General features: G+C 47.8%; 1 long non-coding RNA gene across 2 annotated transcripts in view; it reads right to left on the reverse strand.

Moving 5' to 3' along the window:
* Positions 1-15,233, reverse strand: part of LOC140902869 (uncharacterized) — a 20,466-nt gene continuing 5,233 nt past the window's right edge. The window contains exons 2-3 of one of the 2 annotated variants that reach the window (XR_012156133.1): positions 11,905-12,001; positions 1-225 (exon numbers count right to left, since the gene is read on the reverse strand). This is a non-coding gene — a long non-coding RNA (uncharacterized LOC140902869). Of the gene's footprint in view, positions 226-2,982; positions 4,394-11,904; positions 12,002-15,233 lie in introns of those variants that run through there. The other variant, XR_012156134.2, reaches the window with a different exon arrangement.

Raw genomic sequence — 15,233 nt, forward strand, 5'->3', positions numbered from 1 at the left:
AGAATAAACAAACAGATTTATTAACTATAAAGGTAGATTTAAGTGATTATAAGTCAAAGCATAACAAGTCAGATTTGGTCAAATGAAATAAAAGCAAAACGCAGTCTAAGCTGATCTGAACACTTTCACTGTCCTTACAAATGTAGATGCTTCTCACCATAGGCTGGCTCTTCAGCCAGGCTCTCCCCTTTGATCAGTGGTTCAGTCGCTTGGTGGTGGTGGTGGCTGCATATGTAGGCAGAAGAGAGCGAGCATGGTAAAATGTCTCTCCCTTTTATCATGTCCTTTCCTTTCTCTTGGCTTTGCCCTCTCCACCCCCTGCAGATCAGGGGAGCATTACCTCACTGCAGTCCCAAACTGCCCAAAGGAAGGGGGTGACTCCCTCCAGCGTCTTACAGATTCTTTTGTTGCTGCCTAAGCCAATGTCCATTGTTCCTGGGAGGCTGGGCTGGGTTTGTCCCATCCCTGCCCTGATGAGGTGTGAACTGCCTCTCTGTTCTTGGAGAGTTTTTCCCTGGGCTTGCTTTAAGCCATGAGGATACATTTTCAGTCTCATAACTATATACATGAAATTATAATCTACAATCTTACTATAACATTACTGTAACAATTACTATAACATCACTATAACCACCATGCTCAGTGCATCACGAGCCTTCCGAAGACATCCAACGTGACAAACTTTGCATTGGATACCACACAATCATTTTATAAAGATGAACATGGGGGGTGTAGGGTGTCCCCCTGAGGTACAGAGCATCACACCTCCCCTCTTAGTTTACTGCAAGAGGGTTAGTCACTGACTAGCTTGAAGGCAGTTTGTTGTTATAGTTCTCTTGGCATCCAGCTGTTAAGGCCATGAGTCACCATGCCTCAGTTTCCCCATTCACACACAGCAAACCAGGTTTTTTATGGTTTCTCTGTTGTGATAAGATTAAAACCTGTTTATAGGTATTAATTGAAAAGTAGCATTATCATAAGGTTTAACATCAGAAACAAAATTCTTATCCCAAAACTTAACATGAATACCAAAAATTTTATCTCAGATAGGTATTTACAAGTATCTTTATGATACCACACCCTCTGTTCAGATATTTTAGTTTGAGGTTAATTTGTTCATTACCCATGGTGTCCTTTGACTTTCTCCCATGTAATTCGTCACTGGCTTTTCCTTCTTTCCAGTGTTTCACTCTGTGTGGGCTCTTAATTTAATCATGTTTCTGGAATTTTGGTGTCTCAGGATCTGGCAAGATTGGTGTTCAGGGGGATCCTGCACATTGGCTGGCCCTTTGGGAAGCAGTCTCCCAACCCCAGGACTGTACATATGTAGAAAATCCAGCTCCCCTTTTGGGGTTACCCTGTGTTTCCCCCTCCCAGCACTGAGTCCTTCCCTGCCCCCGAGAGGGCTGTGATCTGTGCTCTCTGGGCTAGGTGTATTTACCCTTTGATCAGATTCACCCTTTCCCAGCAGCTTTCCCGTAACTGCTCTCTGTGTCTCACCAGCCTGGGGGGAAGCCCCCCCGCCCTGGTGACCACCTGGCAATTTCCTGGTCTCAACTGTTAACAGGCATTGGAGCTGCATCTTGATGTAAGGAGACAGAGTTACTTTCCAAAAACATATCAGGAATAGCATCCTGAAAAAATTGAGACCTGGATTGGGGTACCCTCCACCACCCCTTTCTCTGTCCCTGAGAAGTCAGCTGTGTGACTGCTCCCCTCCAGGAGGTCAGTGACACAGTTCCTTCTCAAAGCCTGGGTCACAGGCTGAGTGCCTGCGTGCACAGATGCTGACCCAGCCATCCTCCTAGTGTCCTGGGCATCCTGCCCCAAGTGACTAGTGAAGAGACATTCCTGTACCCCCACTATTCCTTCCCCAGTTTCCTCTTCTGGGCCCCCTCCTAAGACACATTCCTTTGTGCTGCGGAAGAAGGATTCTGTCTTTTGTTCAGCTGCAGAACTCTGCCAGCTAACAACGGGGACAGTTTCCTTAATCACTGACAGCACCTCTCCTGCCCCTGTGCCTGAGGACATGTTGCCTTCTGCTGGAAAGGAGCTAGTCTCAGCCCCTCCCATACTTGGAAGCACCCTGCTTCCCTGTGTTACAGAGTCACAGGACTCCTCAGCCACCTCAGTGGCAGATTCCCTGCCTCTTCTCTGGGCTCTCCTATGGGACACATTGCTCTCTGCTCCCTGGAGCCGGTTTTGTCTCTGGTTCAGCTGCGACCTGCTGGCAGCTAACAACCTGGACGATTCTCTCCCTGGCAGGTATTACACCCCCATCCCTTCCTGATGTGGTGTTGCCTCCAGCTGCAGTGTAGGAGTTGGTCTCAACCACCCTCCCACCTGGAAGCACACTGCTTCCCCCAGCTGCAAAAGAATCAAGAGACTCTCTCCCATTCTCTCAGCTGTTCCTGAGACTTTACCCTTTCCCTTGGGGGTCCCAGCATAAAACTCCCTCCTGCTGCACGCAAATACTTTAACCTGAGCTACATGGAAAAAATCATTACCAAGGAGCAGGTCGACTAGGAGGTGTTCCATTACCCCCACAGTCAAAACACTTTCCAAACCTTCCCAAACCACATGGATTTTAGCTAGTGGTATGAGGAATCTGCTTTCGCCCACTCCCACAATCTCTGCCATTTGGCCAGACAACATACTGGCCTTCGGGACCACACTCTGCTTAACCAGAGAGATCTGAGCCCCTGTATCCCTCAGCCCCAAGTATTCCCTGCCATCAATTTGGACAGCCTTAACATGCTCCATATCTGGTTCTGCAGAGGCTAACCTCACAGAGCCAATATGGTAAGTTTCTGTTGCTTGGGGGGTTTCTGTGTTGAGGACAGCAGAACTAACATGAGCTATTGGTTGCCTGCTTCCTCCTAGCACAGGGCATCTATTCCTCAGGTGATCAGTGGAATTGCACTGATAGCACCTTTTGGGCTCTTCTGCTTTTATAAAAAGAAAAGGAGGTCTCGTGGCACCTTAGAGACGAACAAATTTATTTGAGCATAAGCTTTCGTGGGCTACAGCTCACTTCATCGGATACATGCAGTGGAAAATACAGTGGGGAGATTTATATACACAGAAAACATGAAACAATGGGTGTTACCATACACACTGTAACGAGAGTGATCAGGTAAGGTGAGCTATTACGAGCAGGAGAGTGGGGGGGGGGACCTTTTGTAGTGATAATCAAGGTGGGCCATTTCCAGCAGTTGACAAGAACGTCTGAGGAATGGGGGGGGGGGTAGGGGGAAAATAAACATGGGGAAATAGTTTTACTTTGTGTAATGATCCATCCACTCCCAGTCTCTATTCAAGCCTAAGTTAATTGTATCCAGTTTCCAAATTAATTCCAATTCAGCAGTCTCTCGTTGGAGTCTGTTTTTGAAGTTTTTTTGTTGAAGAATTGCCACTTTTAGGTCTGTAATCGAGTGTCCAAAGAGATTGAAGTGTTCTCCGACTGGTTTTTGAAAGTTATAATTCTTGACGTCTGATTTGTGTCCATGTTTTTGGGTAAGAGAAGGTTTAGGCTCCCAACCCACTTCTCTCTTCCCAGGGGCAAAATGGGATCCTCCCTTCCCACCAGTTTTAAACCCCTCTTTCTGGGGCCTGCCCTCAATAGATGCCTGATTCTGTTCAAAGGCATCAGCTAAAAAAGCCATCTCATCCAGAGACTTTACATCTGTGTCCCATAGACACTGCTTCACATCAGCCTTACACATGCTTAGGAAATGCTCTTGAGCAACAAGATCCAACATTCCCACAAGACTTGCCACCTCTCTACCCCTCACCCATTTTCCGAACAAATCTTCCATTTTGTTCACATACTCCCCATTACTCATACCAATAGCCCCCTTAAGATTCCTAAATTTAACTCTATATGTTTCAGGGGTAATCTGAAAACTTCGCAAAACAGTATCTTTAATTTTACAATAGTCTAAAGCATCTTCGATGGGCATTCCATTGAAAACATTTCAAGCTTTACCAGTTAATTTTGCAATCAGGGTAGGAACTCTCTTATCATCAGGGATTTCATGTATCACACACAGCCTGTCGAAGGTAGTCAGATATTCAGCAGTATCATCATCTTCACTGTATGCAGGACATAAGTGTTCCCATTTGTGGATTTTTGGAGTCATTGGGGTCGGGGGGTTCTGGTTCTGCTTCTCTAGCAGGTCCAGTTGGTGTTTTCGCTCTCTTTCTTCCCTCTCTTTCTTTTTTTCTTCCATGGCCCTTCAGTGTGCAGACTCCTCTTCTTTGTGCCTCATTTCTGCCTGCCACATTTGAAACTCACGGTCCTTTGCCTTCTCTTCCACTTCTAGTGTGGCCAGCTCTAGTTTTGTAGCTGCCTCACTGGTAGTCATTTTTCTGCTTTTCTCTTCCTACTTCCCTTTCCCAAAATAAGCAAATAGAAAATAAAACTGTGACCTCCTCCTGACTGTTCTTAGCCACTGCACTTAAGACTCACTTAAAATCACAAATAACAGTGCTTAAAGTGTGAATTTCACTTGGAGTAACAAGCCGTACATACACCCTGCTCGCTGTGCCACTGTGACATTCCCCTCTGGTGTTGTCTGGACCAGTGATCTGCTAGGCCACTCCAATCCTTGACTCTGGGAGGTGTACATGGGGGTGTAGGGTGTCCCCCCAAGGTATAGAGCGTCACAAGAGGATCCCTGGGGTTGTCTGCTGGTGCCTCAGCAATGCTAGGCTGACCAGACTCTCCTAGTGCTTTTCAATGGCTCCATGTCCTGTAGTCTCGAGGCTGGGAAATTCAGCTCCCGACCTGCCATAAACAGTCCAGCAGCTGGGAATAGGCAAGAGGGGATGGATCATTGCTGATTACCTGCTCTGTTCATTCCCTCTTGGGCACTGGCATTGGCCACTGCCAGAAGACAGGATACTGGACTAGATGGACCTTTGGTCTGACCCAGTCTGGCCATTCTTATGTCCAACCAATACTGCATCTCATACACCTGCAGGGATCACGTCCCCTGGATTTTACATACATGCACACTCAACACGTGCACACTGGGTGCCACTGTGATTCTTCTGGATAGAAAGTTTGCTTACTAAAGATGAAATGTGACCCATCCCTTCTGAGAACAGAACCCAGGAGTCCTGACACCCCGTCGTCTGCTCTAACCACAGCACCCCAAACACGTTCCCAGAGCAAGGCACAGAACCCAGGAGTTCTAACGCCCAGGCCCCTGCTCCAACCTCTAGACCACATTCCCCTCCCAGAGCTGGGGACAGAACCCTGCAGTCGCAACTCTTCTTGTTCTAACACAGTGGGTTTCAGCACACAGCTGCGGCCCATGTGACATCCTCAGAGCCATACAGGTAGTATTTATATATATATATTGCGTGGATGTGGCCCACATAACACAGAGAGCTGCATGTGCAGCCCTCAATGGTAAGAACCATTGCTCTAACAGCATTGCCACTACAGAAGTTTTTTTTCTCCTGCTGGGAACAGTCCACCTTAATCGATTGGTCTCGTTAGAGTTGGTATGGCAACCTCCATTTTTTCATGGTCTCTGTGTATATATATATATCTTCCTCCTGTATTTTCCACTGTACACATCTAATGAAGTGGGCTTTAGCCCACAAAAGCTTATGCTCACATAAATGTGTTAGCCTCTAAGGTGCCACCAAGTCCTCCTCGTTCTTTCTGCTGATACAGACTAACACGCCTACCACTCTGAAGCATTGCCTCTGCGTCTTTTAATAGTAACACTTTGCATTTATACGGCACTTCAGGTCAAAGGAGCTCAGCGCACCCCCAGAATGGTGTGGCGACTTCCAGCTAGTTCGTAAATGCCACGGGGATTATCTTTCTTCCCTTGTTTCTGCGTCCAGTTCCAAATAAAACCAGGATCCCCGTGAGAAAATTAAAATAAGATACTAAAAAGATTTCCCATTTTTTTGTATTGAATCTTGAAAAAGAAAATTGGGGGGGGGTCTGGTTGAAGATTTTGGGGAAAAAAGCTGGATTGGTTCTTTTATGAGCCAAACCTTTACCCATCCCTGCTCTTGACGGGGGTAAGTGGGTGATTAGGTATACCCCTGTCCTTCTGGGCCCCGAAGCCTGGTGCGGGTTGTCATGGGAGCCCTACACTACACAACAAGAATTTATGCATCCTGTGTTTATTTCTCCTGACTCATTGATTTGTGCCTGCTTGAATCCATTTCATATCTCAAATATTCCCTAGTGGCTGGTTGAGTTAGTATAAAATAAGCTCTTTTCTGTGTAATTGAAAACAGTGGCTAACAAACCATGCTACACACACATTCCACAAACTCCCCTTGCTGTTATGATTCACCCACCATCTCCATGCCAAGTGTTTTGCCAAAATACTTGACGTTGCTGCGGCAACAGGGCTGAAAATCCTGAGGCCGGGGCTTGGCGTGGTGGAAGCTTTCTGGCATTGTTTCACTGGTTGGATCTCATTTCAAACCGTGAATCACTTCACACAGAGGAAGTGACTCCCCCGTATGTGGCATTTACCGAGCCAGGCACCAGGGTGATGGCAAACAAAGCGCACTTGCTTCCTGCCAGCATCTTGTAAAGAGTGGAAGTTGCTTGGAAGATAATGGAGAAAGTAGTTCTCTCTCTTTTAACCAAGGTAACATTTCTTACTGGGTTCAGAGGCGAACACATTTTTGCAGATATTAACAAGGATATTGCAGCTCTCTCTGATGATGCACAGGACAAAGTTCTCTTTCAGAAAGACAGATGTTCACTGTGCCCTTATCTCAATTTAAAATATACTTGAGATTACACAGGAAGTCGGTGACAAAGCTAGAAATAGAACCCAGGAGTCCTGGTTCGCTGTTCCCCTATTTTTACCACAACCTTTTGGGTGTGTTTCTAGCCTCTGCATATTATTATTTATTATCTGAGTCATGGTAGTGTTTGGCACCCTGGCTCCATTGTGCAAGATGCTGTACAAACACATAAGCGAAAGGTGGTCCTTGCCCAGAAAAGATTGGAATCTAAGATAAGATGAGACCCAACATGTGGATGCAACAAACAATTGTGAGGAGAGCACAAGGTAAGGATGAGCGGATTGAGCTACATGATAAGCAGCAATGATGGCAGACCAGCTGACTACCAGCTGGGACAATAGGGTCTGCAGGATTCTGAGCACTTTTGCAAATCTTGCCACTTCATTGCGGTGCCTAAATGAGAGCAGAGCTCACTGGAAAATCTGGTCCCAATTGTGAAGGCATTTGAAAGTCAAGCTTGAAGCACTATTCACTATATTCACTAACCAGGGGTGAAGGGTTTTTACTTGTGTGGTCTAGGGTGCTGCAAAATAAAACACTGTGTACCTTCCTGGCAAGATCAGTTTTCTCCAACCAACCAGCTGCTTGCAACACTCAGGATGGTCTTGTGGCTGAACTACAGGATGAGAAATCAGGAGATCCAGGTTCAATTCCCAGCTCTACCACCAAGATGCAAGACAGCTGAGGATTCAGCCCTGCAAACTAACTGGATTTATTTTGTCTGAGCATGTGCTAAGGAATCCCACAGAGCCAGCAGGACAGATCTGAAACTTATTTGAATAAAATACAGGTCTTTGAAATAATTTATTTTACACTGGATTTGAATTACTGGTCTTGTTTTACAACATTTGTCAATACAGGAAAGTTGTGAGAGAGGCCAGGAGCTTGGGGGAAAATTTGCCAGCCCCGCAGGTGAGCTACTCTGGCTGAGATGGGTGTACTGTATGTGCATCTGTAATATGGGCTACTAGCTGAGACATGTCTGTGTTTGTGCATAAAATATAAAATATAGTCAACTCACTGAGGTATGTACCGTACCAGTGTCATCTGGGCTACAAAATGAAGTGTGTGTGTCTGTATATAATAGGCGCTACAAGATTAAGAGAGTGTGTGTAATACAAACTGAGGTTTGCATGTGTATGTTGGGTGGGCTACTGGCTGATGGGTGTGGCTACTGGTTGAGTTTTGGGTGTGTGCATGTGTTGCCAGGATAGTCATCAGAGGCAGCTGTTACTGTCTAATAAACCACTCTCTGTAGTTTGCTGAACAACGGTAACCTAGTTACTGATTGCATTTGGCTGAAAAGCAAAGGGGGGAAAAAAAAAAACCTCTCTTATGAATAAGCCCCTGATTCATTCCTGCCAAACAATAAACCGCAAAGGGCTGCAGAGATGAAATCATGGCTCCATGCAGACAGCCAAGCTCTGAAGCAGGAGGGGAACTGGGTTTGCTCCAGAAGAGTGGGTGGGGTTTTCTCAGCCCGGCAGAACAGGGTTCCCTCTCTGATCCCCATCAGTGTTGCTAGCCTGCAGGAAATGTGGCCAGATGGACTCTGAAGTGGTGGGCCAAATCCATCCCTAGGGTAAACTAGTGCAGTGGAGTTGCGTCAGTGATTAATCTGGCCCAGAGAACAGCCTTTGGGTGTGGTTGAAATAATTCTACAGCCTCTGCCTTCTCTTCCTCTTAAAGGGCAGAAAGAAAAGGAGTACTTGTGGCACCTTAGAGACTAACCAATTTATTTGAGCGTGAGCTACAGCTCACTTCATCAGATGCATACTGTGGAAACTGCAGAAGACATTATATACACAGAGACCATGAAACAATACCTCCTCCCACCCCACTCTCCTGCTGGTAATAGCTTATCTAAAGTGATCACTCTCCTTACAATGAGTATGATAATCAAGTAGGGCCATTTGCAGCACAAATCCAGGTTTTCTCACCCTCCCCCCCCCCCACACACACACAAACTCACTCTCCTGCTTGATTATCATACACATTGTAAAGAGAGTGGTCACTTTGGATGGGCTATCACCAGCAGGGGAGTGAGTTTGTGGGGGGGAGGGCAGAGGGTGAGAAAACCTGGATTTGTGCTGGAAATGGCCCAACTTGATTATCATACTCATTGTAAGGAGAGTGATCACTTTAGATAAGCTATTACCAGCAGGAGAGTGGGGTGGGAGGAGGTATTGTTTCATGGTCTCTGTGTATATAATGTCTTCTGCAGTTTCCACAGCATGCATCCGATGAAGTGAGCTGTAGCTCACGAAAGCTTATGCTCAAATAAATTGGTTAGTCTCTAAGGTGCCACAAGTACTCCTTTTCTTTTTGCGAATACAGACTAACACGGCTGTTACTCTGAAACCTGTTAAAGGGCAGAGTCAGTCTGGGGCCAAGCAGGGAAGTCCAAAGGTAGATCCTGAGAAGATACCTCTGATGGACCAAGGCCAAGATGGGCCTCCCTAGCTCTGGGAGTTGAATTCCAGCCCTGGGTAGGGTAAGTACACTGAAAACAAATGATCCAGCAGGCATGTTCCACTCAAGTAGCTTCATGTTCAACCTTTGGAGCAAACTCCCTTTCCACTACCTCCCCAAGAGAATCCAGTCTGTCCATACCCCCACTCTCCCTCACCCAGTTTATTTTAGCCTAGTGCCGCACTGGCAGATTAAACAAGGTGTACACTGAAAATTCCAAGCACATTCCTAGATGCAACAGGCAACACCCTCTACCAACATGCCAGAGGATTTGCTAGGGAATCATACCCTCTATTTTGGTATCCCACCTCTGCAAATGGCCAATCCCTGATGCGCCTGAAGAAGGCTACCCTCCTCCCACATACTCCTCAGGGTCTTTGTGATTAATTGTACTGTTTTATCTCTGACAGGGAAAATTTCTTTCCTACCTCCTGCAGACAGAGATCAGTTTGTAGTTCTCTGCAGCATATGATTATATTTAATAATTTAGGGCCTGACCCTGCTGCCGTGGAAGCCAATGGGAGTTTTGCAACTGACTTCCAAGGGAGATTTATCAGGCCCTTGTCCTGAGTAGCATTAGCTGCAAATGCAGTTAACATAACAAATTTCATTAGTAGTCCATGTATCCAACGCAGTATTAAAGCTACAAATGTAATGAGCATCCATGTTCACTAAGTGCATTGCTTCCAATTTCACTTCCCTGTCCTGAGGGAGGAGCATGGCCTAGCCCTAGTGATTAAGGCACAGGAGAGTCAGAAGATCTGGCATCTATTTCTGGCTCTGCAGCTCCTTGTGATAGGGTAATTATCTTTTTATGTGGCAATCAGTAAAACTATCATTCTCCTTGCTTTGGCTTCACTTAAATGTCTTTCAGGGAGAGCAGCATATCAGGGAAAGGCGGTTTAGAGACAATGAGTACACAGTCGGGAGGCCACAACATTTACAGGCTGCAGAGGAAACTGATAATATACAGAGTAATGGCCAGCTAGGAAGGCACTGAAATAAATTCACTGAAAGGGTCGCTGGAATTGATTACTTTTTTCTTGTTCACAGATATGTAAACACAGAACTGCAAGTAAATGCCAATAGCAGGGTTTTTAATTATTCATCATTGCTGCAATACTGTCTATGTCTGCAGTGTTCAGTCATATTTTTAAGCAATGGACAGAGTATATTCTTGCCATCAGCAGAGGTAATGTTAACAGGCCTCCTGCCAGAATCTGGGGATGCAGAATATCCAGTCAACCTGTCTCCGTTTACTGGAATGCTGCAGTCTTTTCAGAAACCAAGACAGGGATGCTACTCTGAAACCTGTCATTTTGCCCTGGGACTCCCTCTTGTGTTAAAAAGGCTTAATAACCAGAGATACTACCAGCTCCTCTGTATTTCTATAGGTTTCAGAGTAACAGCCGTGTTAGTCTGTATTCGCAAAAAGAAAAGGAGGACTTGTGGCACCTTAGAGACTAACCAATTTATTAGAGCATAAGCTTTCGTGAGCTACATACAGCTCACTTCATCAGATGCATATTGTGGAAACTGCAGCAGACTTTATATATACACAGAGAATATGAAACAATACCTCCTCCCACCCCACTGTCCTGCTGGTAATAGCTTATCTAAAGTGATCATCAGGTGGGCCATTTCCAGCACAAATCCAGGTTTTCTCACCCTCCACCCCCCCACACAAATTCACTCTCCTGCTGGTGATAGCCCATCCAAAGTGACAACTCTTTACACAATGTGCATGACAATCAAGTTGGGCTATTTCCTGCACAAATCCAGGTTTTCTCACAATCCCCCCACCCCCATACACACACAAACTCACTCTCCTGCTGGTAATAGCTCATCCAAACTGACCACTCTTCAAGTTTAAATCCAAGTTAAACCAGAACATCTGGGGGGGGGGGGTAGGAAAAAACAAGAGGAAACAGGCTACCTTGCATAATGACTTAGCCACTCCCAGTCTCTATTTAAGCCTAAATTAATAGTATCCAATTTGCAAATGAATTCCAATTCAGCAGTTTCTCGCTGGAGTCTGGATTTGAAGTTTTTTTGTTTTAAGATAGCGACCTTCATGTCTGTGATTGCGTGACCAGAGAGATTGAAGTGTTCTCCGACTGGTTTATGAATGTTATAATTCTTGACATCTGATTTGTGTCCATTTATTCTTTTACGTAGAGACTGTCCAGTTTGACCAATGTACATGGCAGAGGGGCATTGCTGGCACATTCTCCTCCGGAAGCACTTGATAAAGTTAAACTGCTGTAAAATAAGACACAGGGAGCATTTTGCCTATTACTGAGTTGCTTCGAGAGTAGGATATGCCAGCTGTCCAACAGCACAATGCTATATCACATTAATATACCAAAAAAAAAGCTGTACGTTGTGGTGCATCACTTTGAGCTTTTAAACAGCTGCCGAGTTCCACCCTAGAGGTGGCTGCACTTCAGAGCCGTCAATTTGCCTGATGTGGAAATCTTAAATGGGACTTGATGTCAGTCAAATTCAGAGACTCATATGCTATATTTAGCCCAAGTTTCTTCCTTTTTTTTTGCACTGATTTTAAGGCAGTTTTAAAAATCCCTGACTCTTGTGAAAGAGGATATTTATAGTATACATTTCAAGGGGGTTTCTTACCTTTCAGAATCCATCCTGCAAAGCCATGGGGAGGCCATTTCACAGCAGTTACGGGATGTTAAAATCATCCTGCCAAGCAGTTTTCTGTGACGTGGCACTGGGTAAAAAGTGAGGGCAGTCCTGTACAATTTTAAAACCTCCATCCTTCTATTTGCTTTTTATCGTGTCGATTTAAATTGGTCAGAGTAATTACCAGAGCCCACTTTCCCCCAGACATTTATAAAGCTGAAATCTTCTGCTGGGAAATATTGGCTGCATGACCAAAACGTGGCTTTCAAATCAATCCTCTCCCCTCAAAGGAATTCAATAAAAATGCATATCCTACCGATAAAGAAAGCTTTGGCAGTGGGTACTTACTAGGGTCTCATATTTTTCACTGCCCACCCTATGGCCACTTTTATGTGCTATTAGGTGGACAGAGGTTTCCTGTATACAGTATATAGGACTTCATAGTGTTGCGGACACTTGGGCATGGCCACTAGGTAACTCGAGGGGATGGAAGACCACGAGTGTCAATGAAGCCCCCTCGCACTAGGCCCAAGTGTCCTTGGCCCCCCCGCCTGGAGGCACACACAGCAGTTATGCTGAGAATCTGCAACAATATGCTGCGGAGTCAGATTGCCTGAAACTAAGCAAGGCCACAAAGGGCAATATGGAAGAACAATGCTGAATAAAGCAGCTTTATGTATAGTTTAATAAATGATACAGAGAACCAGGGAACTAGCTGGGAACTGGATTGGCTGGCTATATGGATACTTGGGGCAGCTTGCTATTGGATAAGAATGCTGGGAAAAAGGATGTATAAAAGCCTGTGTAGCTTCCCGATCTGGGTACAGGATTTGAGATTCAAATCTCCCCGTACCTATTTGAAGCTTCAAATAAACTTTTCTGCTTCTCCACCCCGTTGTGATTATTGGGTGTAACACACCGGGTAACGAACCAACTTCAGCTGTTGTTTAGCCTTTTGGCACTGGATGCCGGCAACAATAGGCTATATGGTCCCCCTACTCATTGACATATTTCCCAAAGAGAAAATGGAACACCCACAGCTATTCACCTGAGGATACCCCCCCCCATGCTGTTGCTTGCTGGAACCCCACCTCACAGCGAGGTTGTTGCCCGGTCACTGGAACTCTGCTCCTCCCCCCAGCCCTGCTTCCCCCTACGGGGGGCTGGCGCCTCCACACCACACTTTTTTTTTTTTTTTTTTTGAACAAAAGGGGGCATTTGTCCCTTTTGCTCTTGCCAACTGATCAAGGAACAGGGCTTAAAAAAAGAACTGTCCAGGCCAAAATGGGATGTATGGTCACCTTAACAATGAGAGCTATATGGCATAGAGGTGTATGGGGCTATGTGGCTGCTGGGGACTATAGGGGACAATAGACAGGCCAAGAGACTATATAAGAACTATATGGACCCGAGAAGGGTTGTGTAGGGTTCTATAGGGCCTATATGGGACCTGGAGAACTATACAGGCTTGATGGGCCTGGGGGGACTATATGGGAGTTGAGGATAATTATATGGGGCTATATAGACTCTGGGATAGGCTATAAGGGATTTGCGGGGGCTCCATGCTCCTTGAGCAGAGATATAGATGGGACTTGAAGACCCCATGGGAGTGGGGAGAGTTCTATGGGTGCTAGGGAGCTGGATTAAAGATTGGACCTGAGGAGGGAGGGCTCTGTGGGCGTTAGGGAGCTATATGGGACTTGTGGATGGAGGGCTCTATGGGCACTATATGGGACTTGGGGAGGAATGGCTCTGTGAGTGCTATATGTGACCCGGGGAGGAAGGGCTCTGTGCGCGCTAGGGCGCTATATGGACCTGGGGAGAGAGGGCTCTATGGACGCTGTATGGGACTCGGGGAGGAAGGGCTCTGTGGGCGCTAGGGCGCTATATGGACCTGGGGAGAGAGGGCTCTATGGGTGCTGTATGGGATTCGGGGAGGAAGGGCTCTATGGGCGCTAAGGCGCTATATGGATCTGGGGAAGGAGGGCTCTGTGGGCGCTAGGAGCTATATGGACCAGGGGGGGAGGGAGGGCTCTGTGGGCGCTTTATGGACCGGGGGGGAGGGAGGGCTCTGTGGACGCTATATGGACCTGGGGAGGGAGGGAGGGCTCTGTGGGCGCTATATGGACCTGGGGAGGGAGGGCTCTGTGGGCGCTAGGAGCTATTTGGACCTGGGGAGGGAGGGAGGGCTCTATGGGCGCTATATGGACCCAGGGAGGGAGGGCTCTGTGGGCACTAGGAGCTATATGGACCCGGGGAGGGAGGGCTCTGTGGCCGCTATATAGACCCGGGGAGGGAGGGAGGGAGGGCTCTATGGGCGCTATATGGACCCGGGGAGGGAGGGCTCTGTGGCCGCTAGGAGCTATATGGACCCGGGGAGGGAGGGAGGGCTCTGTGGGCGCTATATGGACCCGGGGGGAGGGCTCTGTGGCCGCTAGGAGCTATATGGACCCGGGGAGGGAGGGAGGGAGGGCTCTATGGGCACTATATGGACCCGGGGAGGGAGGGCTCTGTGGCCGCTAGGAGCTATATGGACCCGGGGAGGGAGGGAGGGCACTGTGGGCGCTATATGGACCCGGGGGGGAGGACTCTGTGGCCGCTAGGAGCTATATGGACCCGGGAGGGAGGGAGGGAGGGCTCTATGGGCGCTATATGGACCCGGGGAGGGAGGGCTCTGTGGGCGCTAGGAGCTATATGGACCCGGGGAGGGAGGGAGGGAGGGCTCTGTGGGCGCTATATGGACCCGGGGGGGGAGGGCTCTGTGGGCACTAGGAGCTATATGGACCCGGAGAGGGAGGGAGGGAGGGCTCTGTGGGCGCTATATGGACCCGGGGAGGGGAGGGCTCTGTGGGCACTAGGAGCTATATGGACCCGGGGAGGGAGGGAGGGAGGGCTCTGTGGGCGCTATATGGACCCGGGGAGGGAGGGCTCTATGGGCGCTATATGGACCCGGGGAGGGAGGGCTCTGTGGCCGCTAGGAGCTATATGGACCCGGGGAGGGAGGGAGGCAGGGCTCTGTGGGCGCTATATGGACCCGGGGGGAGGGCTCTGTGGCCGCTAGGAGCTATATGGACCCGGGGAGGGAGGGAGGGCTCTATGGGCGCTATATGGACCCAGGCAGGGAGGGAGGGAGGGCTCTATGGGCGCTATATGGACCCGGGGGGGGAGGGCTCTGTGGGCACTAGGAGCTATATGGACCCGGGGAGGGAGGGAGGGCTCTGTGGGCGCTATATGGACCCGGGGAGGGAGGGCTCTGTGGCCGCTAGGAGCTATATGGACCCGGGGAGGGAGGGAGGGCTCTATGGGCGCTATATGGACCC

This window comes from Lepidochelys kempii, chromosome 24, assembly GCF_965140285.1.
Source record: "Lepidochelys kempii isolate rLepKem1 chromosome 24, rLepKem1.hap1, whole genome shotgun sequence".
NCBI classification, from domain to species: Eukaryota; Metazoa; Chordata; order Testudines; family Cheloniidae; genus Lepidochelys; species Lepidochelys kempii.